We start from the raw sequence: 14,992 nt of genomic DNA, 5'->3' as shown, positions 1-14,992 counted from the left end.
GTGGTAGTGATTCAGGTCAAATCAATACGGCTATATTCACATTTAAGCTGGGGCCTTATCTGACCTAACATTTGCTGATTCTTTATGATAATAAACAGGATTTTAATATGTTATGTTTTTGCCTAGTAGCCAAAGGAGTCTCTTTTCAACAGTGGTATATGTATATACCATAGTATATACCATCATAACATTGCATAATCAATATTATCTTGTAAACAATTTGGCTGAATTGTAGTTTCCCCTTTGCCCAGGCCCCAGATTATTAGTTGCCAAATATCGACTCTCTTTTTCTCTTTCAAATTAACAGAAGCCTGATATTCAGCTGTGCACAATGCGCTCAACTGAAACCCTACATTTCTACCTCCCTTGGAGGTAGGTGCAGCCATTTGACTAAGTTATGGTAGAAGTGTTTGTGAGACTTCTGGGTAATTTCTTTTAAGATGAACAGTCTGCATCCTTCTTCTTCCCTGCCTCCATCCTGAAGCTAGGAAGGTAGGTGTGACGGCTAGAGCTGCAGTAGCCATCTTGGATTGTTATTATGCATCGCTTTGGTATAGCAGAGCAAAAAACTGGAAGGCACTGGGTTTCAAATGACTGTGGAGCTGCCATACCAGCCCAGGACTGTCTACCTCTGGATTTTTCTTGTTAAGAAAGAAATAAATTTTCATCTTATTTAAGACACCAGTTTTGGGTTTCTGTTATTCACATTTATTTCCACTTTATACATCCTACCACATGCCAATAACCACCAAGTCTTATTAATCCTGTCCACCCTTCTCTATCCCCAATGCTACTGCGTTTCCCCGAAAATAAGACCTAGCCGGACCATCAGCTCTAATGCGTCTTTTGGAGCAAAAATTAATATAAGACCTGGTATTATATTATATTAATTATATTATATTATATTATATTATATTATATTATATTATATTATATACCTGGTCTTATATTACAGTAAAATAAGACCAGGTCTTATATTAATTTTTGCTCCAAAAGACGCATTAGAGCTGATGGTCCGGCTAGGTCTTATTTTCGGGGAAACACGGTATTACCCAAGACCAAGGTATACTTATGAATTGTCTGAACTCTTACAACAGCCTCTAACCTGGTCTCCCTTCCCAGAGCCAGCCTTTCAAAAAGAAGTCCATTTATATCACCCTTTTGTTTAAAAACCCTTCAAACATTTTCCATAAAACCCACACTCCTTAAAAGTGTATTCTGCCCTTCACATCTTACCTCTGCAGTTGCATCTTTTGCTGCTCCTACCTGGACCTACAGTTATACCATCTGCACTGATTGGAACATGGCCCCTGCATTTGTCTGGCTAACTCTGAATCATCCTTCAGATTTTAAACTGAAACATCACAAGTTCAATGACTTCCTAGACCACATTATGTGTCCTAGTTATATGCTCCCAAAGCACCTTGTTCTTCCCTGTATTGTGTCTTATAATCGTTTGTTTAGCTTCTAATGTTAGACAGCAAACTCCATGGAGGCAAGAATCCCGTCTATCAGAATTTACTATTAGCACAATGTCTGGAGCACATAGATTAATATTTTTGAATGAATGAAATTTTCAAGAGGGCAGCCAAGCAATATGTATCAAAATTTGAAGTATACGCTTTAGTCTACTTCTAGGAAATATATTTAAAAGAAATAACACAATAAAAGTACAAAAGATATATACATAAGGATGTTCACTGAAGTACCATTTATAAAAGCAAAAATTAAGAATAATATTCTAAATGCTTCCTCATTAGTGACTTGATTAAATAAAGTGAGGTAATCCACGTAATGAAATACTCCACAAAACATAAAAATAACATTGTGTTAGAAGAGTTACTGAGCTGAAACTATGTGCTTAACAGAGTTTTTAAAGTACAATTCATGGTATGATCCCATTTTTATTTTTAAAAACTGTACACACGTTTTCTTCTTTTTGTTTATCTGTATTTTCTGAGTTTTCTGGCAGTAAAAGGGCTGATGGAATTTTCTGGGCCACCTGGGATCCTCACAGGCCCGAAAGCCTAGGCCGCACGGACCATATTCATCACAGGAGACACGAGGGACCACCCACTTATAGCCCCAAAGAAGATAAATACCTGTCCTAGGGTAAAACGTATGAATTAAGTGCCTAACCCCTTACTTCAGGTAAAAAGCAAAAGCTACAGGCATGTCTAGGGCAAATTATAACTTGCTGTCCAAGTTATTTATTATTTTGAAAGATTCAAGTTACAGTCAAAGTTCCAAAATGCCTTATGTGAGCTGAGGAAATTATGGAAATAAAAACAATTAAAATAAGAATATTCTTGAAACTGTGCCTGTCCCTTTCATGCATAATTTAGTAAAATAACTGGTCACACCTGAAGAGGGGAGATTTTCTTGTACTTTTGTTTATATTGAAGTATCTAGCAGGCATTTAAGTTGACAGGTGGACAGAAACATAACGGTTAGTTACTTTGTAAGAGTTAAGGATACAAGGATTACATACAGTGCAAAGGACTATTAAGCAAGGAAGTGTATTATAACTACTCATACACATTTTCTCTTTCCTCCTTGGTTGCCTGTTAAGGCTAGAGACAGTCTTGTTCGTCTTTGACTCATTCAACCTCGCCCAGCGCCTGGCACATGGCTTAAAATGTTCACTGAATTGAATTAAGGGAGGAACAGAATCTTCACCAAGCTAAATTGGAAAAATTTCTTTTTCTAGAGCAGCATTTGACTCACTATAGCGTTGGACTTATTTACACACACTTTATGCTAAACCTCCTTGTTGGGGTGTGGGTGCTGAGAGGATAAAGGGGGTACAGTGGTCGGCTTCCGGCATGTGCAGGGCGAGTAGGCCTAGGCACAACTCCGCTCCCGAGTTCCCACTGTTACTGGGAGCCACAGCATGAGAACCAGAACAGCATGTTCCAGTCAGAATGACAGACGTCCCTCTCTCCCTCTTTCTTCATCTCTCCCCCCTTCACCTCACCTTCAACTCTGCCCTGTTAGCTGCTTCCAACGGGGCTGCTGAGCAGCCAGGAAAGAATGCAGGGTGTGTCTCCAAAAGTCCAGCACTCGCTGAGAAACATTTTTCCTAAAAAAGGGAAGTCTGTAACGTTACATAAGACTCGGCTCTCCTCACTGGGAGCTTTTCCAACTCCAGCTGGAGAGATTCCTCAAGCTGTTTAGAGTTTCAGGAAAAGGGTTTGGAATTTCCTGATTGGCCAACCGATACTGGAGCATCTCTGGGTAGAGATGGGGAGGTTCCAGGAGAGAAAGCAGTGACTTTGTGCTCCCACTGCCCCTCTCTTGTGGTCCCACTGAGCTCCCCAGGGGACAGGAAATAGCACAGTCCATTTATTGTTAAAATCTCAGAACAAGGACAAGCCCTACTGCCAAAACCAAGCCCAAATGGCATCAAGCCTTTGGGGCCCCAGCCAAAGGAGGCAAGACCTGCGGAATCTAATAGCCCAACCCAGAAGCACACCATCAGGGGTCTAGAAGGGTTTGCTTCCTGGCTCAGGCAGACGCATGGAAGAATTTGTTCATGGACCTGAGAACCTCATATGCTCAAGTCTTGCCTAAAGAGTAGATGAAGCAGTCAACAAACATTAACTGAGCACCTACGAAGTGTAGGCGCTGCACTATGTGAGCAAAACAGACCTGGTGCTGGCCTTCATGGAGCTTCCGGTTTACCTGGGGAGATGGAACAAACATTCAAGTAACTATGACTATACAAAGTAGGCCTCTGGAATGTGCTGCATTCACAGGAAAGACAGCTAATCCATAAAAGTCAACTCTGTCCAGGGAGGCCATTAGCATATTTATTAATCAGAGACCAGCTTATACTGAATTGGCAACCGAAATTATCTGTATTTGAACGGAAAACTCTGGCCCTTGAAGGAGTCACTAGAATCGATCAATAACCTGCTCTCAGTTGAGCTCCATTTTTATTTCCATTCATTTTGCTGGAGTTCAGTCCCTATTTATATCACACACTTTTTATTTGAGGCTTTGGACTTCACTTCAGCTAACAAATTATTGTCCATTACAACGAAGAAATAGAACCCCAACTCTCTCCTTCTGAGTTTTTGCTTTTTGCTGTGGGGTCATCTAAACCTTACCTATACTGTCTTTAGGAATACTCTGCTCTCCTTTTCTCTTTACCTGGATACTAAGATAAACAAGTACAGACTTTGGATCCTAAGATAACTAACTCCTAGCCAGGAGTTTGCTGTCCCTGTTTTTCTCTCTGCTCGGTGATCAATTCATTGTCCTTGACCACAGGACCTCACAGAAGAAATAAAAAAACACAGCAGACATTTCAGAGTTCACTGTCTCATCTTCCTGGAGAAGATAAAAGACTTTCTAATTAAACCAGAATTCCAGAGAACAGGGGTCTTCTTCTTCTTCTTTTTTAATTATAAACATTAGTTTTTAAAAAGCTTTAGGTATTTTGGTAAAACTTTTAAAATGTACACTTTTACTTCTATACATTTTTGTTTTATATACAGTATATAGGCTATAACTTAACTTTTTCTTGATGACTCACTATTAACACTGCTTAATATACTAAGCTAAAATACAGTTTCCTTCTTAGTGTCTATTAAGTACTTGTATATGAAATCCTTAAACCCATAAGACTGTGTGTTAAGAGGAAATATGGTTCACTTTTGCCATTTCTATTCAACAGAGTACTGGAAGTTCTAGCCGGAGCAATTAGGCAAGAAAAAGAAATAAAGGCATCAATGTCTCTGTTTGCAGATGACATGATCTTATACGTAGAAAACTCTAAAGGTTCCCCCTAAAGCTGTTAGAACTAATAAATGAATCTGTCCCAGGACTTTTCAACACATAAAACACACAGGACAAAATCAACACATAAAAATCAGTTGTGTTTCTATTCACTAACAATAAACAATCTGAAAAGGAAATTAAGAAAATTCCGTTTACAATAACTTTAAAAAGAATACAATACTTAGGAATAAACTCAACCAAGGAAGTAAAAGACTTATACACTGAAAAATACAAAATGTTGCTGGAAGAAATTAAAGAAGACACAAATAAATGGAAAGATATCTTGTGTTCATGGACTGTAAGACATAAGATTGTTAAAATGTCGGATGGATCTTGAGATTATAATGCTAAGTGAAATAAGTCAGACAGAAAAAGTAGAGAACCATATGATTTCACTGATATGTGGTATATAAACCGAAAACAAAAGAACAAGACAAACAACTGAAAGAACAAAAACTCATAGACATAGATGATAGTTTAGGGGTTACTAGAGGGTAAGGGGGAAAAGGGAGGTGGGGCTCTAAAAGAGGGTAAACGGGGTCTAATATATGGTCATGGAAAGAGAACTGACCTTGGGTGGTGAACACACAATGCAAGATATAGATGATGTATTACAGAATTGTACACCTGAAATCTATGTAACTTTACTAACAATTGTCGCCCAATAAACTTCAATTTAAAGGGAAAAAAAAGATTGTTAAGACGTCAATACCAGCAATATGCAACAACTGAGATGGATATTATGCTAGGTGAAATAAGCTAATCACAGAAAGACAAAGACTGCCTTATTCCATTTATATGAGGTATCTAAAATAGTCAAATTCATGAATCAAAGAGCGGAATGGTGGTTGCCAGGGGCTGAGGGAGAGAAAAGTGGGGAGCTGCTGTTCAATGAGAATAAAGTTTTAGTCAAGCAAGATGAACAAGTTCTAGAGATCTGCTGTATAACAATGTACCTATAATCAACAATATATTGTACACTTAAAAATTTGTTAAGAGGATAGATCTCATGTTATGTGTTCTTTCTACAATAATAATAAGATGCCAATGCTACCCAAAGCAAATCTATGGATTGTACGCAATCCCTTTCAAAATCCTAACACGCTTTTTGCAGAAAAAAATAAAAATCCACCCTAAAATTCATATGGAATCTCAAGGGATCCTGAATAGCCAAAACAATCGTGAAAACAAACAAACAAAAAACAAAGTTGGAGGACTCACATTTCCTTATTTCTAATCTTACTACAAAATACAGTAATCAAAAGAGTATGGTACTGGCATAAGAACAGACATATAGACCAATGGAATACAATAGACAGCCAAGAAATAAACCCTGGGATTTGTGGTCAAATGGTTTTCAACAAGACTGCCAAGCTTATTTAATGGGGAAAGGATGATCTTTTCAACACATGGTGGTGGGGAAACTGATATCTGTATGCAAAAGAATGAAGTTGGGCCTTTATCTTACATTACATATATAAATTAACTCAAAATGGATCAAAGACCTAATGATCAGAGATAAAACTATAAGAAAACTTGCAAGAAAACACAGGGAGAAAGCTTCATGACATTGAATCTGGCAATAATTTCTCTGATATAACACCAACAGCACAGGCAATAAAAGAAAAAAATAGGTAAACTGGACTTCATCACAGTTTTAAACTTTTGTGCATGAAAGCACTATCAAAAGAGCGAAAAGGAACACACGAAATTGATGAACCTATTTGGAAATCACATATCTAAAAAGGGACTTCTATCCAGAATATATAAAGAACTCTGACAGCTCAACAATAGAAAGACATAAGTGGTCAGACAATTAAGTTCACGAACTCATCCTAGAACAAGTGCTACATACCTCATTGCTGAATATCACCATGGTCACCTTCAAAGTACTCCCCTTGGGAAGCTATGCACCGACACCAGCACCTAGTCCATCCTTCAAAGCAACTTGGGAACTCTTTTTCTGCAATGGCCATCAGAGCTGTCATGTTACCCTTGATGTCCTGAATGTCATCAAAATGTCTTCCTTTCAGTATTTCCTTTATCTTCAGGTAAAGAAAGAAGCCATTGGGGGCCAGATCAGGTGAGTAGGGAGTGTGTTCCAACACAGTTATTTGTCTAATGGATAAAAACTCCTTCACAGGGTGGCCGGATGGCTCAGTTGGTTAGAGCACGAGCTCTGAACAACAGGGTTGCCAGTTTGATTCCCACATGGGCCAGTGAGCTGTGCCCTCTACAACTAGATTGAAGGACAACTACTTGGAGTTGATGGGCCCTGGAGAAACACACTGTTCCCCAATATTCCGCAATAAAATTAAAAAAACAAAACAAAAAACTCCCTCACAGACAGTGCCGTGTGAGCTGGTGCATTGTCGTGATGCAAGAGCCATGAATTGTTGGCAAAAAGTTCAGGTCATTTTCGTCTAACTTTTTCACGCAGCCTTTTCAGCATTTCCAAATAGTAAACTGTTTGTCCAGTTGGTGCAAATTTATAATGAATAATCCCTCTGATATCGAAAAAAGATTAGTGACATTGGTGCAACAAGTTCGCGAACTTAATTGTCAGACTTTGTATAATGGAACTTCTATCCAGACTATATAAATAACTCTTACAACTCAACATAGAAAGACATAATCCAATTTAAAAATGGGCAAAGGATTTCAATAGGCTTTTCTCCAGAGAAAATATAAAAAATGGCCAATAGGCACATGAAAAGATGTTCAACATCATTAGTCAGTAGAGAAACGCAAATGAAAACCACAATGAGACACCACTTCATAACCACTAGGATGACTAGCATTAGAAAAAAAAACAACGAAAAAAGAAAATAAGTGTTGGCAAGGAAATGGAAAAATTGTACTGCTTTACATTGCTGTGGGAATATAAAATGGTATAGCCACTGTAAAAATAGTATGGCAGTTTCTCAAAAAAGTAAACATAGAATTACCATACAATCCAGCAATTCCATTTCTGGGTACAGACGCGTACATACCCAAAAGACGTGAAAGAAGGGATTCAGATATTTGCACACCGGGTCACACCTGTGTTCAGAGCAGCATTATTCACAGCAGCCAAAAGGTGGAAGCGACCCATGTGTCCACTGATGATACTGGATAAACAGGATATATGAATATTACTCATCCTTAAAAAGGAAGGAAATTTGGATACAACCTACAACATGGATGAACCTTGAATACATTACGTTAAATGAAATAAGTCACTCACAAAGAGACAAATATTGTATGACTCAACTTATATGGCCTAAAGGGGTCAAATTTACGGAGAAAGGAAGTAAAATGGTGGTTGCCAGGGGCTGGAAGAAAGGGGAAATGAGGAGTTAGTGTTTAATGGACATGGACATAGAAAGTTCTGGATATGGGTGCTGATGATGGTTGGACAACAATGTGAAGATACTTAATGCCACTGAACTGTACACTTGAGAATGGCCAAAATAGTAAATTTTATGTTATGTATATTTTACCACACGTACAAAAAGAGTAAATGTAGTAAAAGAGAGGTTCTGCTATGAGTTATACTTTTTCTTTAGAATCCACCTCTCACTTGCCCATCCCACCCATGGCCGTGTCTCCCAGAGCAATGTTGATATCTGGCCACTCAAAATAATATGCTCATTTTGCATGATGGACTCATTTGACGGGAACTACAATATCATATGCCAATGTCTGTGTGGGGGTTTTCTGAGTAACCTCAACACAGACCAATCAGACTATCTCTATAGAGCCTGCCCTTCCCCTAACATGCAGTGAGCCATCTCAGTCAAGTGACTTTTGATAGAGTGTGCAGTCACTGTGTATGAGTAACAGAAGAAAAGGGTGAGTTATTGTCCTAAATTTGCAGAGAGAAAATTAGAAGTCATAAGCCTCCCCATGAACTAGGGTTGCCAGATTTAGCAAAGGAAAATACAGGACACCCTGTTGTTTATCTGAAATTCAAATTTAACTTGGCATCCTGTATTTTATCTGGCAACACTCTGGAATATTGGAAGTCGAAGAAAAAATAAATCAAATAATTCAGAGTATTCTGGGGTTACTGAGGTCTTAGCAGGGAGCCCAGACAGGGACAAGTGAAAAAGCACATTACAAATGTATTGATCACCAAAAAAAAAAGGAAAAAATGTATTGGTCTTTAGATGACATACCCATGCTTAATCCAACTCAGGAGCCCCTCCCTGCTTTAGTTCCTTTGAGGCAAAACTTTATAAAGATAGGTCGGAGGGTAGGAAAAAAAGAAAGTGAAGAGAGAGAAATCAGAGCTAGAAATGGGTGAGCACATACCCAGACTCCTGTTAGGCAGGCCTGGCCTCAAAAAGGGACCTTAAACACTTAACATAAAATTCAGAGGAAATCAGATTTTGACCTGGTTCAAAGCAGAAGAGAAACAATAGTGGTAACTGCCCTATGGCCATGCAGCACGAGGGGCACAGGTAACAATACCAGGGATAGTGGTGGGATCTCTCTTCCTTCCAGTAAGCCATACCATTGCCTCCTAAACTCCAATCACTGTTTTTTCCTACGGTACTAACATTCCCAGCCCCAGTTACAATTATGCTACTACTAGTCAGGCAAATACTTCTTAGCTTACAAACTCCTACAGCTTTCCAGCCATTGTTTTATCACTCAGCAATATTATTTACTTCCCTATGGAACCTGGGCCAAAACTGAAGGCTCTGAACCCTGTCTTACCCTCAGGAAACTTAATCTGTTTAGGTCATCCTCCTAGGAATCAACAGAAACAGGTTCCAGGCTTTCTGTTCTTTGGGAATTCCATCTTTAAAAGGCTCATGTTCCTGTTTATTATTGACATTGTTTGCTTAGTCGTAATCCCTGCCTGAGTCTGATCTACTGAGAAACAAATGGCCCATGTGGCCTGATTAACTATGGTAGTATTTAGGAACCTTTGATGTCTCTCACACTAGATATCCCTGCCAGGAACATCTATATTTCCAGTCTCTGAGGCAGGGGTGGTTTGGTTTGTGTATCCAGGAGCTAAAGGGTAAAATAACTGAGGTCCTTCATTCCTCCAACCTGTCCTGAAGCACGGGCTGACCAGCTACACTGAGTCACAGCTTTTTTTCTTAATTAGTTTCAGGTGTACAGAACAATACAATAGACATTTATACCCTTCACAAAGTAATAAACCCCCTCCCCCAATCTACCATCCCTCTGACATTGTATATAGCTGTTAGTTCCGCTGACTCTATTCCTTATGCTGTACTCCACATCCTGTACATTAATATACATATATATGTATGCATATACATATATATAGTTATAGTTGACATTCTATGGCCATAGCAATCAAAACAGCATGGTACTGGCATAAAAACTGACACATAGATCAATGGAACAGAATAGAGAACCCAGAAATAAATCCATGCCTATACGATCATTTAATCTACAACAATGGAAGCAAGAATTTACATTGGGGTAAAGACAGTCTATTCAATAAATGGTGCTGGGAAACCTGGACAGACATATGCAACAAATGAAGCTGGACCACCTCCTTACACCATATACAAGAATAAATACACTGAGTCAGCTTTAAAGGCTGTGGCTGGCCTCCAGAATTCTTCCCCAGAGGGAGATAAGTAGTTAGTCTCTTACTAAGTAGAGCAAGAGGAGCATGCTCGTTCACCTGGGCAAAGCTCTTTCAAGATTATCTGGGCAGCCTCTAAGGCACTAGCCAACAAAAATTTCTGCAGCTCCAGCCCTGACTTTTTGTTTTTTGTTTTTCTTGTAAACAGAACATGAGTGGAAAACAGCTGACGTATAGAAGCTTGCATGTAAATGAAATTAGATGCATTAATTGAAAGACTGAATATATTGTTTTATGCTCCCAAAATGAGCAGCACAAGTAATTCCGCCCATGCTTTTCCTTTTCCCCCCTTTATGTACCTAGTGACACCTTTTCCATTAAAGCACTCTGCTCACAGCCTCTGCATTGGACTCATTCATTCACTCATTCATCCACCCATCAAATATCTACTGAGCGCTACCATGTGTCAGACACTGTCCTGGGCGCTGGGGATATAAATGGTGTATGGTCCTTGCCTTCAGGGCAGTCCCCCTGCGTCCACAGGGCCAGCCTGGCGGTCCCAAGTCAGCCATGGGCAACAGGATCACAGTGCCCTTCGCAGCAGGTAAAGTGCAGTGGCAGGGGACTGGCAAACTGCCACGCCAAAGGTTTTCCTAAGGTAAAGCTGGATGCGGTGGAGAGATCCTTTATCCGCTAGGGCAGATACCAACTTGGGAACCAGGGACCCACGGGGCGGAAGGCGCAGAGGGCCGGCTGGGGCTGACTATAAGGAGGTCCCCGCGGCAGTCACAGGGTTGGATGCTGGGCCTTCTCGCTCCCCCAGGGCCATCACAGATGGGGGTACAGCCATGACAACTGGGCGCAAGCCAGCTGAGAGGGTGTCTCTGAAGGGACAGTTTGAAGAGACGGTTGGAGTGGATCTAGGGTGACGCCCAAAGGGATGGGTGGTCCTGGGTGTTTGAAGGTTCAGTGGATGCCAGAGCTGAAGGATGAGGAAGAGGACTGAGGATGAGGTGGGTCCAGAGGGTCGGAGCGGACCAGGAAGATGGGGCTTAGGGAACGAGGGGAAAGAGGTGAGGGGAAGGGCGGAGGTGCTGAGGGCTGGGTAGGTGGGCAGAGGGCCTTCTCCTAAGGAAGGGGTCATTCGAAACATGAGGGCAAGGGGTCTCCCGGACCACGCCGAGTCCCGGAGAGGCGTCCCTACCTGGTCTCTCGCCTCAGCGTGGTCCGTCAGCAGCGGCGGCGGCGTCTCGCGCCCTCCAGGGGTCGCGTTGCAGCGGGGACAGGCCGGCGGCCCCCTCCTCTGCAAACGGGTTGGTAACGCCCGGTCCCCCCTGCAGTAGCGGCGCCGATGGTCCAATCTGGATTGCCCTCAAGCCGCCCCTCCGGAGGGCGCGTTGGTTTGGCCCATTGGGCTCACGGTGCTCGCCCACCTCCCCCGTTCCCGCAGCGAAGGGCACCGCGAGTCACGCGCAGTGCTTTCCCGAGAGGGGAGCGGCGAGGCTACGTCCGTGGCTCCGCCTTATGCGGCCCGCGCCCCGCCCCTTTGGGGTGTGGCCGGTGAAGCGCGGCTCTCGGGCGCTGGAACCGTGAACCGTGGGGCGAAGGCCTACTGGCTTCGAAGGCAGGTGCATTTGCTCAGTGACCTTCACCTAAAGCATGGATTATCAACCCTGACACCCCAGTAGAACCACTTGGGGAAAATAGAAAAATAACAAAACTAAGGCCTGATCTCAGCCGACACCGATTGAATCAGAATCACTGGGGTGGTGCCTAGGCTTTGATATTTTTAAAAGCACCCAATGCATAGCCAAGGTTAAGAAGCCCTGGTAAAACATGGGACTGACAGCCTCCTTTGACCAAAATTTTAATCAGGCTCCTCTTGAGTCCTCTGCTGGACTAGGCGCGACTCTGGGCTTCCCTCTCTGGTCTTGTAGAATCCAGATTAAGCAAGAATCCTGTTAAGTCAATTTAATGAAAATCCTCCATCTTTGGTATATGACCATCCATTGCCTTATCACCGTGGCGTGGCTTCAGCAAGAATTCTGTTGAGTCCGTCTAGCAAGAATCCCCCTTAGCCCTGATGTTTTCCCTCTTAGTAATTGCAGTGGTCTGAATGTTTGTATTCCTCCAAAATTCATGTGTTGAAATCCTAACCCCCAAAGGTGATGGTGTTAGTGGATGGGGCCTTTGGGAGGTGATTAGGTCATGAGTAGGATTAGTGCTCTTACAGATCTCACGGCGCTCCCTAGCGCAGTCCTCCAAGTGAGGACACAAGACGTCTGCCGACCAGGAGAAAACCCTACTTGACACCCTGATCTCCGGCTTCCCGCCTCTGGACTATGAGAAATAAATGTCTGTTGCTTATGTGTTACACAGTCTGTTGTATTATGGCAGCCTCAACAGACTAAGACTGTAATTTGCCATCCACTCACCCCCTACCCCTGCTCCATGGCTGTAAATCCCCACTTGTCCTTGTTGAGGACTGAGTTGAGCTCAGTTTCCCACTGCAAGACCCCACTGCAGTGGTCCCTATACCTATCACAATGGTTTGCCCCTAAAGTCTGCCTTACCATCTTTAACAAGGGTCATAAATCAATTTTTCTTTAACACAACTCATGTACTTCCTCCTGCTCCTTATGGCAGACGTGGTGTGTGGGACATTGAGGATCCTATTGTCCCCTCCTTCTCGTCAAAGGGGGATGGGGCTAGGTGGTCCCTCTAGGGTCCATGCTCTGTGAAAGAGTTAGAGACTGAGACCTTGTGGTCCAGGCACGCACAGGCTTGTTGGGTCACAGTCAAGGAAGCAGATAAATGTCATACTGTGTAATGCACCTTCAGGCTTCACAGAAGTGGTGTGAGTTGAGCTTTGAAGAATGAGTGGGAGATAAAGGGTGCGGGGGAATCAGCATGTACAAAAGAACAGAGGGGCAACATAACTGATATGATGGACGTGTGGGATGCAATGGAGCAAGCACAGCAGACATAGTCAGGGGTGTGATGACGAAGTCTCCTGTGACAGATCACGGAGTTGGGACTCACCTGTAAGCAGGGAGACACTGAATGGCTTTATGCAGAGGCAGGAATGGCAAATCAAATACAAATTTTAGAAATAAAATTCTAAGGGTGGAGAGGGCTACGACTGCTGGCAGGAGGACCAATGAAAAGCCATGTTTATACAGATAATGGTCCAGGGTAGGGAACTTACCCTAAAGTAGGCCAGCTGGAATCTTCTCCCTGAGACTTTGGAATTGGGGAGAGAGAGAACCACAACCTTCCTCAGGGTTGGACTTATAATGGAAATTTCAGAACTGTGTGAGTGACTATCTTTTACTTGCCGAATGGCCTGAGTAGCAACAGAAAACCAATTTGCTGAGAAGGATCAATCTGTTGTGCAGAGAGAAGCCAAGTCTAGACACAAAGAGACAACTTCGCGGGTTCTGGGGCCTTCCAGCAGCTGGTTCCACTTCTGAGGCCTAGCTTGATTCCTGCCTTTGGTTGATGACACATCCTTCTATCCATTCATATAGTTTCATTCAGCAAGTGTGGGTGACTTCCTGTTATTTGTGTTAAGGGATAATTTTCAAAAAGGTAAAATCATTAAGTCTTATACAAATATAAACACACATTAAACTCACTAATTAATGAGGGAACCAATAAGATACCAAAACCAGTTCAAATGATTTAATTTTTAGAAATGTATATCCTCTACCAGACATAATTTGCATAACCAGGAACAGGAATCATTTGCATTGCTACGGACAGAGACATTTTGCATTATTACCAGTATTTGAACAGATTTGCACTTTAGAAATCTCATTCTAGTGAGAGTGTGAATATTGAATTAGAGGAAGGTAAGGAGATCGGTTAGGAGACTCTGATAATTATGATGAGAAGTGAGAGGGTCTCAATTAGGGCACTGGCTGAAGGGTTAGATTGGAGGAAATAGATTCAAGAGACTTAGGGTGTAGAATGTATAAGACTTAATTAAATGTATCATTGGGGGTAGGGTGGGGATAGAATAGAGCAAATAGTCCAGGACGATCCCAGGATCCTCCAAATGCTGGGTCTTCTTCAAAACTCTTTGCATGTATCTCAGATTTGGGGCTAGAATCGCAGGGAAATGCTGAGGCTAGAACAATGTTCCCTTGTTGCTTTGTTTCTGGCAGTGGTAAATAAGGTTATTTCCCCCACAAGTCCTTTTAAGAAAAAGGTACTGGGTGAACCAGATGGTCCTGTGACCTCTCTCTGTTTCCGAGAGGCTGTAGATGAGGAACAAGTGTAAACATGGCCCATGTAAACTTGAATTACCTCTGTCTTTTTTGCTATTGACAGCTATTCAATCTAGTTCAAGTAAAAAGATTTCCTCACTGAACCCAACTTCAGGAAGCCCCTCGTGGGGCTCTCTCCTGGAATGAAACTTTAATAATTAAGATGTCCAGACTAATAAAATAATTTCTAAACTTCAAACTTTAAAATTAAGGCTTTTCCCATTTCTCAGCTTAGCCCTATTGCAAGTGGCCATGTTCAGCGGGAAATGGGGACGGGGCTTAGTAGATGTCAATCTTTTCCTACTTATCTCTTCTCCCACCCCCAGCTTGCTAACCCTCTTTCTCCACAGGGTTTGAGCAGGTTGGAGGGAGAAAGGAT

General features: G+C 42.0%; 1 protein-coding gene across 4 annotated transcripts in view; it reads right to left on the bottom strand.

Annotated features, from left to right (window-relative positions):
• The window catches only part of RUSC2 (RUN and SH3 domain containing 2), a 45,112-nt gene extending 33,260 nt beyond the window's left edge, over positions 1-11,852 (bottom strand). For 2 of the 4 annotated variants that reach the window (XM_019729040.2, XM_074330683.1), the window contains exon 1: positions 11,547-11,852. The gene's annotated coding sequence lies outside the window, so the exon portion shown is untranslated. Of the gene's footprint in view, positions 1-6,640; positions 6,819-11,546 lie in introns of those variants that run through there. The other 2 variants (XM_019729042.2, XM_074330682.1) reach the window with 2 other exon arrangements.
• Between the last annotated feature and the right edge of the window lie 3,140 nt (positions 11,853-14,992).

Source organism: Rhinolophus sinicus, linkage group LG04 (assembly GCF_036562045.2).
Source record: "Rhinolophus sinicus isolate RSC01 linkage group LG04, ASM3656204v1, whole genome shotgun sequence".
NCBI lineage: Eukaryota > Metazoa > Chordata > Mammalia > Chiroptera > Rhinolophidae > Rhinolophus > Rhinolophus sinicus.
Note: the sequence above shows the minus strand (reverse complement) of the source record. Positions and strands in the feature narration are given on the sequence as shown.